Source organism: Lissotriton helveticus, chromosome 9 (assembly GCF_964261635.1).
Source record: "Lissotriton helveticus chromosome 9, aLisHel1.1, whole genome shotgun sequence".
In the NCBI taxonomy this organism is placed as follows: domain Eukaryota; kingdom Metazoa; phylum Chordata; class Amphibia; order Caudata; family Salamandridae; genus Lissotriton; species Lissotriton helveticus.
In genome coordinates this window covers 912,676,922-912,692,489 of record NC_136070.1, presented here as the reverse complement: position 1 = coordinate 912,692,489, position 15,568 = coordinate 912,676,922, and the positions used below count along the sequence as shown (strand labels likewise).

The window sequence follows — 15,568 nt, the reverse complement described above, 5'->3', positions numbered from 1 at the left end:
TTTTTCCACCAGCCACCTCTTGGATTTCCTATCCAGTTGTGGTAGGGAACACCCCAGGATTTGTTTTGGAGGTAGAAGCCTGGACCATCAGTGTAGGAAAGTAGGATCTGCTTTCATGGTTACCCACACTTCTTGCCTGATGTCAGTGTGTTTTTAATCTAGTCTGCTGGGATCCTGCTAATCAGGAACCCAGCAATTGTGCGGTCTCCCCTGAATTGACACGGAAAGTACTTTAGTACCTCCACAATTGGCAACTGGTGTACCCTTATAAGTTTGTATGATATGGTTGCCATTGCATAGGTACACCAGGAGTCTCCCATGGGCTGCAGCATGTATTGTGTCACCCATGGGAGCCCAATTACATGGCTTACAGGCCTGCCATTGCAGCCTGTGTGAGTTGGTACTTGCACCTCTCACAATAGATATGTTTCCTTATATCCAAGGTCACTGCACTTAAAACCTAGAAGTCAACCCCATTGCAGGCTCTTCAGTCCTGAGGGTAGGATGCTTGGTTATGAGTGTGAGGATGCCCTTGCATGAGCAGGACACCCCTACAAACCCCAGAGTCGATTCTCCAGGCTTTGTAAGTGCAGTCAGCCATTTTAAGACATGGTGGACAGTCATTATGAGTTGTCCAGCTATATAGTGGCTGCACCGAACCTGGTCAGGTTTGGTATCAAACATGTTGGAATCATACCCAAACACTTATTTCAGTGTTGGCAGTATGATCCATATACTTGGAGGCCCCTTAGGGGACCCTTCCCCTGCACTCTTGGTAACAGGCTTTCAGGCCTGCCAGCAAACTAGAGTGCTGCTGCCAACCACAGACATGATTATCACCTCCTGCTGCTGAGCCAGGCTCGAGCAGGGGAAGGTAGAATAGGCTTCCTGTCACAGGACTTGGTGTATTGTGCAGGGTGGGGGCGTTGGAAAGCGCCACCAGACTGCTTTGAATGGCCCAGATGGTGCCCCACTCTGGCACGAAACTGGACAAAGGACAGAGGAGTGTTTCCCCCTTCTGTCCAGCCACTCTTCTGGGAAGGAAACCCAATTGGTTTCAATCCTTTCCATTGGGTATTTAGGGGGTCCCCTGTGTTTCGGTCCTCAGATTCATCATGGGAGAAAATTCAACCCTGAATCTACATCATTCTTTATGCGTCTGGATAGGACACTTGTAGTTCGACTGGAACAGAGACTGCTACAAGGAAGACTCCTGGTCTTGTTGTTCTTCAAGTCTTCTGCATCATCTGTGCTTCATCCAGGTTCTCCAGTAGACCTGTGGGCATCAAGGACATCCAAAGAAATCTCTCTTGTAATGAAAGTCACTCCCCTGCATCTGCAGGTACTGCAACAAAGCTGACCAGTCCACTGCTCCGGTCGTCCTACGGACTTCGTAAGGCTCAGCAACAAAGGTTGTGGTTCTGAAACTCCGAAGCCTGGCCTTTTCTCCTTGCAATTTTGAGGGCTGTACCCCTCGTCAGAACTGCAGGCACCAAACCCATGTACACCGCGTTGACTTGCCGTTGCCAAGGCTTGTTAGCTCTGCATTCAAGAGATCTTCGGGATACAAGAATCTCTAGCTTCTGGCACCTCACTTCCTGAAGATCAGCGTCCTCCCTGCAGTCCTTGCATCGTGGGCCTCCATTTTTGAAGATCTGCCCGAGGTCCTCTTGTGACTCCTGTGCCTTCGGCAGGAGAGATCTCTCAAGGGTTTCATTTGCTTCAGTGGGCTCCCCTGCTTGCTTGGGCCTGCTCTGACTCTCCTGATGCTGGCAAGTTTGCCGGTCTTCGTTCTCCACACCAGTTGCGGCTACCAAGGCTTGTAGGTGCTCAAGCCAGACAATGAGGCTCCCTGTGTGGCGCATCTTATCTTGCTACAATGTTGTAAAATTCGGCACTTTATTCTCTGTGTCGTCTGGCCTATTTACAGGAAGACATTGAATGGCATATATAACTCCCGAAGAGTTAGAGTTAGTGTGTTCTTTGAGGGTGTATGTAAAATCGTTATGTGAGAAAGATTTAGTTTCTTTAGTCAAAGGGCAAGCCTTGCAACTCCCACATTTATAGTGGCCCTTAATGGGGGCGTTCCATAAATGGGACTGGGTATTCGACTCCTTAGATGGAAGAAGGGATTTAACCAGAGCGTTTCTATTGCTACTTGTGTGGTTTCTCAATACATGTACTCTTAACTAAGAGTATAATTGTATAGTTCATTGACATATTTAATATCAGTATTACAGTACTTACACAATACAGACCGTTTAAAGACTTGAACTTTACTTTCTAAATAATTGGTCACAGACCACCTCTTCATTCCGGTCTATACCCAGGTCAGTCTTGACTTATTGGGTTAACCCCATTATTTATAATGGTTATGATTAAAGTCTAGTACATATAACCATGTAGGAACATATTGCGAAACAAAAAAAGGAATTCTCATCAGAACAAACAGTGTGTCTTTTAGACCTGTACACTTCTTCTTTACATGTCACTGGGCACATTACACTTATTTCTCCCAAGAATGACCAGTGGATAGGAGATGTCCAACATATGAGGCCTTACACTTTTGGAAAACATATCAATCCAACTTTTGTGGCATTTTCAGACCAGGTGAGAGGAGGTGAAAATAGGGAATATTTACCACTATTGTTATATGACGGGATATAGAGACCTTATTCATAGGACCATGGTTATATTTTCTCAATATTAAAAAGTCTTGAGGTGGAGTGCTAGGTTTTTAAGTTATTGGATAATAATTTAGTGATTCCTATGTGGTGGGATAGGATTTATGAAGGTGTAGAATTTGAGATACTGACTCAGTCTGGTTGGTAAGGTGAAAAAGTCTGTGTGTTGTGGGGTGCTGCTGTAATTATAGATGTATGAGAAGGATTAACGGTGGTATACTCCCTAAAATAGATGGGATGAAAATTTAAAGACAAGCACCAGAATGTCCACTGATGCCAGATAAATGACTACTTTTATTTGTATGTATATAAACCGTGCACATAGTAATAATGTACATAACGATTTGCATACCATTACAGGGCTACAAATGTAGTTTTTTTTCTTTAAAATAAAAAGAAACGGTCTGCTTTAGTTGAAGTATCTGGAAGTTGTTCATGTTATTAATGATGGACTTAATTGTTTTTCTGTTTATTTTGCAGATATTGTAATGTGCTCTAACTGTAAGGAAGATATTTTAGTCCTGAAGTATGTGGAGCCCATTTACATTATCCACCAAAACTTAACGAAACGCTGGCACGGATAATTCTTATGAGAAATAAGCTTCACATGTGCCCGATGAAGATTAGTGAATAAGTCAAAAACACTCATTTGGTCTGATAGAATTCTTCCTTTTAGTGTTGTGCAAAATATGTTTCCATGGTTGTATGTACTAGATTTTAATCATTGCTATATTTTAGATTTTTATCACATTAAAATTCGTTTAAAAGTATAATTTTCTAGTATTTTGACATTAAGGTCTGCTATTCTTTTGAGTTGGGGACTCTACTTTAACATGGGTGATATAGAGTTTTGTAAGTGTGTTTTTGAAAAAATATACTGAGGGGAGCAAACTTTGGTTTGGCTTAGGTAGCCCTGTATCCTTAGCTTGAAGGCTTCCTCTTATCTGGATGGTAAGCAAGTTATCAAGCAACTGCTTACGAATACTGGTGAAACACATTCTGCCTGAATTCCCAGGTTGAAAAATCAAAAAAGGAAACTTAAAGGGGTGGGGGGAGGGTTGCAGGGTTTAACACTACCACAAGCTTTTTAATCAATAGTTTAATGCACTAGAAATTTCTATGTGTAGTAATTCAAAGGGTTATGTTATATATCAAACTGTGCTGCCACCATGTTCTTTATTGTAAGCAAGTTATTTTCAAGGCAGGGCTGTCTGCAGGTCTTGCATTTGCAGACAACAAACAAGCAAACCATTTTAGTTTCAATTTTCAGTGTTCACCCAATCAGAAGGCAAGTTAAATACATGCATGTGCCACTTTGCGCCTTATGTATGAGAGTTCATCCTGCACATTCGCAACGAAAGTATACCACAACAAGAAAAATCAAGTCTTAGTGTGTAGCAGGCCAAACTTACCTTTTTGGAATGTACCAGTTGACCTTCAACTGTGACCTCCAACCACCCTGTTGATGTTGGAGTACCCTCTCCAGTCTGAGAGAAAGAAAAGCAAATGGTCATCACGTATATGAAAATTGCTTCATTTTACTTCACCATACACCGGAATACACAAACATAATAACAGCATATGTGTGATTCAAAAGATTAGCATATAATAGTCCGATATATAGGCGTGCTGGTAAGGGACAAACGGATTAGATAAAACCTAATCTATCTAGTTATTTCAATTAAACGAATTTGCAATACATATCATCACAAATATGTAGTATGGTCATCTTTATTAAAATAAAATACATTTAAAAAATGGGTAGACCTTAATATTGTTCACCTGGGGCCGTATTCCATAGAGTGCCCAGAGGACGAAGTGGGCATTTGCGCCAGCTTTGAGTGCCCCCAGGGCACTTTAGTAATACAGAAAGTGGCCATGTAATACCGATAGCACTTGTAAACCTAAAGCGTCAGCATAATCTGCAGGGGACGTTCCCTCATTTGCATGAGGACGTGTCCCATGCAAATGAGGGAATCCCTGTGCCTCTCTCCCGCGCCGTATTACAGACACGGGCGCATAAGCAAAGAAGCTGTCAGGAGACGCAGTGACAGTGCGCCACATAAAAGGTAGTGCACTGTCAGGGCACCCCCTGAGAGCAGCCCCCTGGAGGCAGGAAAGGGGGGTCATATGGACCATTCAGACATCCTCTTCGAGACGGGTGCAGTCAGTGACTGCACCCACCTGCAATGGGATCTCCAATCCCCTTTGAAAGTGCGGGCGGGAGCCGCCAGCACCGTGACAACACAGAGCAGCTTGAAAGCAGCCGCTCTGTTTTTCACAGGAATGCGCTGCCCCAAGGGCAGCACGAGTTCATAGCTGTCCCGGGGGCAGAGCCCTCCCCATAATGCAGCACATTTTCATTGTTTGCGTTGAGCGCACCTTTTAAAAGGTGCGCCTGGCGCAAACAATGAAAATGCGCATTTAAAGCAAACAGACACCCTGGTGTGTCCACGCCACATTGCTAAGCTACAGAACCTGCATCGTCTACACGGACACCAGATTATGTACTTTCTAACTTTTGTTGGGAAATTGGCAGATTCATTCCTTTGACAAAGTGAAGGGAGCTGGTGAAATGTTTGGCATTAGACTAGAGAGCAAAGGTCACATTAAAGAAGAATGAACTACCACTTATGGTGAGAGACTATTAAGATTGTGTTTAATTAAGCATATAGGTACATGCATTATAAAATAATGCATTTAAGACTAGTGGCAAACTTGAGTTTGGTTCCACCTATGGAGTTCTACATGACTCCATCAGCTAACGGATACAGCCACAATCTTTTTTTTTTGAGTACTTATCAGTCTTCTTCCAGTGCGTACCTTCCCTCCAAACAATTCTTAAAATATCCATTTGTGGGGCTCAGTTTGTGCAGCTAAGAATCCACAAGTGGTCTCAAATCTAAACACAATCGATGAAATATTAACGCAGCCCATTAAATAACAGGAGCACCCAGAATTCACTCAAGGCCTGGAAACTAAAGACCTCTGTAGAAAGCGTACATTTAAGATAGTCCAACATATATTCCCTTATCATTCCCACTACTAAAAACGTATGCACCAGAATCTAAAATAGTCTAAAATTATCCATTTTAAATCTGCTTAAATATGCATCAGAAAATGTTCATAATCTATATGATTTCCTCCAAGGCCACTTATGCATTGACCCTCACCCCATCCAATTCACTGCCATTAAAAAAAAAGATTTAAAAAAAATAGGTCTTCAAGTTAATCTGATGAATAGCTTTACACTAAATCTTGCCTTTAAGAGATGCTTCCGCAGAAAATAATACTTACTATCGCCAGCTTGCCTGGGAACATTTCTTCCAGTTCCGCTTTGAGCCGTTGATACTGAAAAAAAGCAAAAACAAGGTTAATGCGACAGAGCTTCAGCTGATGTAGGACAACAAAACAGACTGTATAACCAAAGGACCAAAAGCAGCAGACAAGGTCAAGCACAACGGATCTTAAAGTTCTCAGAGGTTAGAGTGGTGCAATCTCTCCCAACACCCGCTGCTATAGGATGTATTATCTACCACAATGCAAAGAAACAGAATGGAAGGTGCACTCAAATGAAGTCCGTAACAAAAGTAATTTTATAAATATCTTCTTCTTTATTCAAAGGTTATTCGTGTAGCAAAGGCACAGCCAACGCGTTTCGTTTCCCATTTGCCTTAAGGAACTTCGTCAGGGCGAGATAGGTTTCCTAAGGGGCAGAATTCGTGGGTCAACCAAATTAGATGACCAGGAAGTAATCTCTTACTCGCTAAGTCGAGGCTCGTGATCTTGATAGGGAAATATCAACCTAATTCCAGAAGGTCATGAGTAGATCCAGTTGATGCGGCGAATTCTAAGTTGGAATTACTATTGCAAAACCCCAAGTAGGAAACAGTTCAAAAAAGAACGGAAAGTGTCGTCTTAGATCTCTTTCCAAGGCGTCAACCCGGTGGCCATTATCCAAAATTTATAAAATTTCTATAAATATCCCGCTACTGTTGGGTGAACGCCGAGTGTCAGGTGGTGACCCGAGTTGAAATGTGAAGTTGTAGTGCCGCACCTGTGATAGGGTCCGGTTCCACGTACCGACGGGACGCTTCTCTTGCTGACGGTACGTGGAACCGGACCCTATCACGGGTGCGGCACTACAACTTCACATTGATGGTCAATAATTTTCCTCATGCAGAAAAAGCGTTTGATCTTGTGAGCTGAAAGTTCTGGTTTAAAATCTTGGAAAAATGCAAATTTCCTGCCCAGCTCTCAAAATCATTTGCATCACTATTACAGTACTTCCGCTCAGGTAACCATAATCGACTAGTTTGTTTTCCACAATAAAGAAACTCGCCAAGTTTGTCTACTTTCTCCCATTCTTTTGTCTTTTTTTAAATTGAGCCTTTGGTGCAAAATATTTGTTTCCATAATGAAGTGTCCAAACCGGTCCTGGGTTTCTCAAAGATTAAGTTATACGTGGATGATATTCCCTGATTGGACACCAGATAGACGAAATGTGAAAACAATTTTACTGGCTATAACTTGAAGTGCTACATTGGGGGGAGGGGGGGGGGGGGAGGGTTACAGAATAAATGGACCAAAGGCAGTGTATTATTCAACATTATCTTCTGCCACTAAATTTAAGGGGAAATTATAAAGATCCAAAAAGGTATCGGGGCGTTTCCATTTGGACCAATGAGGTTCACAAACAACGATTCCCTTTAAAAACAATTTATAAACAGTTTTGTTTTAAAATGTAAGTACTTACCTTGATCAATGATTGATACAATTGCATCAAAGTGTTCATGCTTCCCTTATTTTGGTTTTATTTTTTGCATATTTCCAGTTAGCTTTACACAATATTTTTACTTAAGTAGTAAGTGGGGTTCCTTTTATAAGGAACTCAGGAATCCATGGGTCAATAAAAAGATTCTACACTTATCTAAAGAAAAGGCACTCTTTGCTCATCCTATTTTCCGTCTATCCATGAGCTGCTTCCAACTTGATAACTCTTTATTTTCTATCACGCATGTCAAACACCTTCAATGCTGTAATCATCTATGTCCGTGTTATACAGAAGTAAAGATAAACTGATGGTAGCGGTTAGGCAGATGTAATGAAGCAAAATGGATAGTTTAAAAAATATATATATATGAACCTAAATAATCCTCTCTGGTGTGCCCTGGATTCAAACAAACATTTGGAGGTAAAACTTAATAAAGTTTTAAAAAGTACATTTGGTCTGCATCCCAGTTGCCAGACCACAGACCTAGTCACGCCTAGCAACAAGCCTGGACTTTCTCCAACATTCACAGGTTTGGAAAAAGACAGACCCGTCAGTTTTTGATTGGCTTACACCAGAAACCCTGCCTTTTTCCTCAAAACAGAGTTAAGAACAAACATTTTCACTTTAACAAGAGGGTCGAGCAGTTGGCTGAACAGACTGCTTTAGGAAAATGGCAGAGAAGCAATAGCAAACAGCAGGAATATCTACTGCAAAGACCATAAGCAATAGGGGTTATGCCCGTGGTAGATGTCTGGGCGAAGGGCCTTGGCAAAGGCCAAGCCCTGTGGCCTACCTACATAGTGCACAGCAGGGCGGATAGACACCTGTGGCAAGTTGGGAGCAGGGCTTGCCCAGGGGCCTAGACTGGGGTTGGGGGAGCGCGGGGTTTGAAATAAAGTACATCATTTAAACTGCACAGAAATTCAGTGGAAAAAAAAGTTTGAAACAGGGTTTTGGTCCTAGCTCAAATGTGCAAAACCACTGACATTTTCCTAGTTTTGGTCACAAAACATGACAAACTAGCACTGCCCACCATGATTCAAACTCTATTTTGCCAACTGTACAGAAAGCAAGAAAAGAGCTATCAAGTTAACATAGTAGTTGACAGTCATGGTGTGAATTATAAGCCATGGTAACAAGAACTGCTGAATTTCAGTGGCTTCGGGTGAATTATATATCTGCTCTTTAGAGCACTGTATCAATTAAAGTATTTGTGCAGTATTTTAAGCCATCCTCTCCCCAGTTATTCTCATCCATTCAAATTGCATGTACCATCATTCAGACAAATGTGAGGAGCGCTTAGTTAATACCAATGAGCGCTGTAAAAATATCCACATCCATTTAAGTAGCTTCAGGACTGGACAATCTAGGCTCAGATTTGGCTAGTACACTAATGTTCTTTGCTTAGTACTAGTGTACTAAAACCAATAAAACTAAAGACAGGGCATGCATATAATGTAAAGAGGGCAGATCTGGAAAAGTGGGCAAGTGTATTGGTAGGTTTTTGACGTATTTTCCAGTACCACCTTGCCTGCAACCTATGAGTGCTCTAAAGCAGTGGTTTTTAACCTGGTCTTCTGTGCCCCCCCCTAAATCACTACAGAAACCTGCCCCCCCCCCCAAAAAAAAATCTATGAATTGAATCTCAAAACGTCACAAAGAAACAAGTGTACACATTACGAAAATTTTATTTCAGAAACAAACATCCGTTTCAAAATTTCAATTTTTTTCGGAAGTTTGGAGATTTCAAATGAATGTAGTTTCATTTCTAAAAGACAGTCATATTTGCCCTTTGCAAATATATATTGTTATACTTTTTTCTCCAATGCATGCTCTTTGTGGGTGCAAAACGGCTCATTTGAGGTCACCAATTGTCTATTCTAGATTCTGTTTGCTGTACTTGTGCAGCTCCCACAAATCAAGTTAAGTACAAAAAAATAAATGCCATTTGTTTGCCATAATTTCGATCCCTTCATAATTTCTAACTCATGAAGCCGCGGAGGTTACTTAAAGGAAGATGTGTTGACAGGAAGAAAGTTATTTAAACTTACCTTGGGGCGGTACCCTCAGGCTCCACTGAAGGAACAGCAGTAAGGTGTGTGGGGGGAGGGGGGGGGGAGAAAAAGAAACAAAAACAATTAATATAACGTCCATCATTGGAAATATTTAGAAACATTGTAATGATCACAGTATGCCAAAGGTCACACAATGAAACAACTTTCCTAACCTTACACTAGATCTACGGCAGAAATCAGATTTTTATTGAATTTAACAAAATAATCCAGCATTATTGCAACATTCATTCTGTTACAAGTATAGCTCAATTTTTATCCATTTCAAGAGGCTGCATGAACAAGTGCATAATAAAGTGTGTCAAAGGTCGAAGAATTATGGTGATTCATAGCACTGTCAGAAGGTGATCACATTAGTTCCATTAACACTACAGAGTATATGAATGTGACAGTAGCAGAAATGCTTATCGAGAAAGAGGTTCGAGGGAATTTGTAAAAAACAGAGGACTGAATACATAAAGCTGGCTGCAATGATTATCATAGAAAGGATCGTGGGGAAACAGCATTATTCATGTTTAAGCAGACAGAGTACAATTAAACCGAAAACACATCCAGGTCTCAAACCATTCAGTTACTCTTTCAACAGTCATAGCCCACATGTCAAAGAAGTTACAGTAATGTGTATCTTTATTTGCAGTTAATAGCAGGAACAAGACAAACCAACGTATCAGAGTGCTTTGCCCAAGGAACAAGGTAGACTATTAAAACAGATCAGCATTAAACAAGCATTGGCAAAGCCAATAGGTTTTGCCTATGTGAAATCTGTTTTCTTTGCCAATGTTTTTAAGCTATGTTGCAAATGGCTAAAAGTAAAGAAAAAAAGGGTTTATGACAAAGTCAGCATTAACTGCGTTCTAGTGTTTTTTTCTTTTACTAGCAGCTATGCTGTACTGAAGCCAGAACAGCTGTACAGTCTACACTAGAACGCCCCTGTACATCTATGGTCTGGGGGCCGCAAGCGTAGTTCTGACCTTTGCATGCGGCCCCCTGTTCAAACCGGGAAAACATGTCATTTACAATTTAATCGACATGAAAGAAAGCAATTAACTCGGGTGTTCTGCACAGGTAACTTCTGGGCCACCTTCACTTTTTAAGGCATTCTGCAATAAACATGTAAAATATGAAAATCTCTTCAAAAATGTATTTTATTTACATGCCGAACAGTTTCTTCTTAGTAGCACATCAGACTAAATCAGTGCAGATCTATATATTTAAGCAATAGTTTTCAAACCTGAATTTTTAAACGTTCATGCTTCCACCCTCCCTGACAATGCCAATATTGAACTAAGAGATTAGTCAGTCAATTCAATTCAATTCAATTTCCAAGCTTTATTCGACTATTAAAAACAATCACAAAAGCGAACAATAAAATGCAATACAAACATTATAATGAAACAATAACTCAGAAATGAAGAATTTCAGAAAGTTAAAACACCAGACTTTTCCTGTGAGAAATAGCTTTGAGTAAAAAAGTAGCAGTAAAAAAACAGATGTCTGCAGAGTCAAGTGCAAATAACAATTCCATGGCTTGGATAATAGTATACACTGAAAATCTTAAAAACATAGGTTTAAGATAGAGACGGCGAAGATGCATATAGAGTGGGCAGATAAGCATGAAATGCAGCGTACTTTGCCTAGTCTGACCATCGCAAGGACAGGGGGAATGGCTGGGAAATTTCATCTCCGGGAAGGCAACTAAGTTATGTACAATACCAAGTCTGAGTCGTGTCAGAACAAACTGATGGGACTGCTTGGTTATGAATTTTAGATACATAGGCATGCCCTTTACTTCAGGTTTAGTGGTGTGATAGAATACATAGGTAGACATGGTAATACACTTTAACCTACGCATATCAGACTTAGTTTGGATGAAAACATCTTTAAGTTCCTTTTTCGATACAGTAACGGCACAATAAGGATCCTTAATGATGTCAAAATTAAACACATCGCCATAAGTAGAAGAGACATAGCTTAGCCAAGGAATCTTAAGGACTTTGTCCAACTTCAAACAATCAGTGATAATCTTCCTAGAGAAAGTAGTCTCTGCTTTAGCCCATATTGACCTCCATACCATAAGAGGTCTTAATCCCATCAGATCGGTCAGATAATTTAAACAGACCTCACTATGGCACAGTACAGTAGGTGCCGAAGGAGGTAGGCAAAGCAATCTTCTAAGAAACCCATTCTCAGTATTTTGCAGTACCCTATGCTGACTATAGCCCCAGATACCAGAGCCGTACAGAGCAATAGACGCACATCTATACCTGTAAATGTCTACCATGTCAGGTATACGGCGGCTTCCTAGCTTTGCAGCAAAACGAAATATACCAGATGAGCTTTTGGCCATTCTATCATTAACATTAAAAATCTCCTGGGGCCAAGTCCCCTTATTATTAAAAGTAACACCGAGGTAGCAGAACCTATCCACTACCTCAATATTGTGATTGTTAAAATGGAACGGCATAACAGACTTCATCCGTTTACCACAGGCCATAATAAAGGTCTTGGTGTTATTTATTTTCAGTTTCCTTTCATTAATAAAATTATAAAAAGTATTCATAAGTTTTTGTAACCCATTTGGAGTACGTGAGAGAAGCACCGTATCGTCAGCATAAAGCAGAACTGGTACGGGACGTCCACCAACTTGAGGGGGATCAGCCTGGACCTTTTTGAGTTCAGATTCAATAGAATTGATAAAGAGGGAAAATAGCAGGGGGGCCAGTACACAGCCCTGCCTTATGCCTGACTTCACCCTGATTTTCTCAGTACATTCACCCGACGGTCCAAAACGTATCTGGGCCGACAGCTTGTTATAGAGACGAGCCAGAAAGTGAATGATTGCCGAGGGGGCGCCCATGGCCAGTAAAGTGCACCACAAAAGTTCATGGTCCACAAGGTCAAAGGCGCTCGAAAGGTCGGCAAAACCGAGAAATTGGGAACCTTGTTTCGCTCTCGTATATTTCCCTATTAGGAGGTCAAGATTAAGGCACTGCTCCGTAGTCCCCAAGCCTTTGCGGAAACCATATTGGGATTCAGCCATGATATTGTTTTCTTCAACCCACTCCTCCAACCTTATCAGGAGAACCCTACTCATAATTTTTAGGGAGGAATCAAGAAGGGAGATAGGGCGGTAGTTCTTTGCCTCGCCTCTATCACCCTTTTTGTAAATAGGTAGAATTAGGGATTCACTCCAAGTGGGAGGGGTATTCTCCAGGACTGATGCATTAAATACCTGGGTCAGGAGTGGGCACCAGAGACTGGGGTTAGATTTATACAGATCAACCGGGACCCCATCGGTTCCCGGTGCCTTTCCTCCTTTACTCTGACTTAGGGAGATAACCACCTCAGATAGAGTAATATCCAAGGGTATCCTTGTTTCTGACGTCGGAATAGTTTGACCGTCAAGGTCTCCCCCGGGAGGATTAAAAATGCCAGAAAAATGGGAAACCCAATTGGCTTCGCTCACCTGCGCTGACAATTTGGGAAACTCTTCATTGATAAGGAAAGGGCTGTTGACCGTGGACCAGAACAGCCTACTATCCCGTAACACCGATGCTTGGTTCAGGGCATCCCAGGCAGATTCCCTGAGTTCCTGCTTCCTACGTACAAGATTGTTTTTGTAGGTAAGCCTAAGTAATTTGACGGCCTCTCTATCTCTCGGGGATTTTGTTAAGGCCAGCTTGAGTTCCCGCAGGGATTGAGCACATAGGCTATCAAACCAGCCCACGTTTTGGTTCCTAATTCGGGCTTTAGTAATGGTAAGGCACCTTTTTACAGCAACACCAAGTGCCACAAAATAAGTTATAATACATCCGTTAGGGGCCTCGGGATTAAGGCAACTGTGAATTTCAGCAAACCCCTCTTTAATAATTCTAGCTTGCAATTTATCGGAGTTATCCAAGTTCCACTTTATACGGAATCCATTCTGTCTACATGGGGTAGCATCTTCTAGTACCATGTAATCATTCTTAACAAGAGGCCCCCATGCAGAAATAAGCATGGTGATCGCATGGTGATCACTACCCCCAAGATCAGTAACGACGGGAACCGTACATTGTGGAGTAAAATGCGTAGAAACCAATAAATGATCAATGGCAGAAGACGAGTTGGGTCCTACAAAAGTTGGGACAGGCCTACCATCCGCATCTGAAGCCGGGGGATGGATCCTAAGATCCAAATTCAACACGAGGGAATTAAAGGAGTCACCATGAGGAGTATGTACAAAATGTGCTCTGTTTTCCCCGTTATCCCCATCATATCCACAAATTCTAGTAAAGGAATATGGGCAAATACGGAGGTTAAAGTCCCCACCCAAAATGATATCAATTGGTTTACTGACATCATTTCGCAAATTCCTCAAAATAGGACCCAGCTCCTCTGCCACCGAGGTATCTGAGACATCAAACAGATTGTTATAGTGGTTAACCACCACTAAAACATGACCCTTAGTATGTTCTAGTATTAAAATGTGGGAGTGGTGTCCCACAGGGAGGTAGGAGATCAAACATAATGGAAGTTTAACTGATGTAAAAATCACTAACCCCCCTTTAGCCCTACCCATACCTGACCTTATTGCCTGGTTGTTATAAGACACAAACCCATCAAGTTCAATATCATCAGTTGCCCAAGTCTCTTGCAAACATAAAATATCAAAGTCGGTAAGGATCTCATTCCACCCCAGAGATACCGATTGCCTGCTCCACCCTGCAACATTCCAGGTTACGAACTTCAGACCAGGGGAACATGTGAGGGGTTGAATAGGCACTGGTACCGTGGTGATTAAAACATTGACAAGTAGAGGGTCCAATCATACTGGATAAACCACGGAAATTATCGGGGCAGTTTGAGACATTGCAAGATTTTGGATGGGAATAGGGCTGCTGTCCGGCATTACCATGGGCTCTTTATCAGAAGAGATAATAGGGTCTACAGCAGTGGGCAGTCAATCAACACCATTGAGGCCACTCAGACAATTAAAACGATTATAATTATGGAAGGGTGTCAGAGGTGGTTGAAAAACAGGTTGGGCTGGGTACCCACAAAATCTACCCCTCCGATCAACCCTTGTCCATTTGTCCTGGGCTTGGTCACGATGCATATGTACAGGGGGGAAGAAAAAAAGATACCGGCAGGGTCCGAATGGTGGATTCAGATTATCTATTCGACCCCGAGCAGATGTAATGAACTGTCCTTGGGTCTCTGAAACTCACCAAAATACAGTCCCCTACTATTGACTTCCTGGTCTTACCCAGCCAGGGTACCCTTCTTACCATGACGATTTCATTATTAAAATATGCTGGAAGAGGTCTATTCCAGTTCAACCATTTGATTACTTGGTTTTTTAGTGAGAAGAAGTTCTCACCTTCCCCCATCTCAAGGGGAGGAACCCCGGCCATAACTACCATAAGATCATTAGCTTCGGGGGGAAGATCGGGTCTCCGAACTCTGGAGGCAGGTTTCTCTGGTAAAGGGGGTGGAATACCATCACCATTTACAACCCCATTGGGGTTTATAACAGGGGGAGTAATACCTGCGGATAGTGATGGGGGAATGATAGTTTTGTTAAGGCATGGGGGAACTGGTTTTTGCCAAGAGGGGTTGCAAAGTAGAAGTGGTAGAAGTCACCATAGTTGGTCCTGGAATGGCTAAGGGAAGTTGTGAGGTAGGGAGTAAGGTGGGAGGAAGCATAGTCTCAGGGGGTCTTCCAAGGGTATTGACCTGCAAATTCAAACTACTTAGTGTAGCCTCAAGAATAGTTAATCTGATCTCCACTCTCTTAATACTCTCGCTGATAGGCTGCAGCAGAGATCTGAGTAAGAATTCTAGGTTCCCCTGGGGGACAACTGGGGGCAGTAAAGTAGGCAGGCTATTTGTTAGGAGGCTATTTGTAAGGAGAGGAGCAGGACCCAAAGCTTCATTAGACTTACCGGGAACTGGAACAGACTTACTAGGTTTACCAAAATCGGAATGGGGAAGTTTAGATTTACCCTTACCTCCCCTCGTCTTCCTTCTACGCTTATTAGGGGGAGGGCCGTGCA

The 15,568-nt window shown here is 42.0% G+C and overlaps 1 long non-coding RNA gene across 1 annotated transcript in view; it reads right to left on the bottom strand.

The window, feature by feature from the left end:
• LOC144781990 (uncharacterized) overlaps positions 1 to 15,568 on the bottom strand; it is a 190,804-nt gene that overhangs the window by 113,153 nt on the left and 62,083 nt on the right. Inside the window, exons 2-4 of the long non-coding RNA XR_013601097.1 lie at positions 9,510 to 9,534; positions 5,982 to 6,035; positions 4,097 to 4,171 (exon numbers count right to left, since the gene is read on the bottom strand). This is a non-coding gene — a long non-coding RNA (uncharacterized LOC144781990). The remainder of the gene's footprint in view (positions 1 to 4,096; positions 4,172 to 5,981; positions 6,036 to 9,509; positions 9,535 to 15,568) is intronic.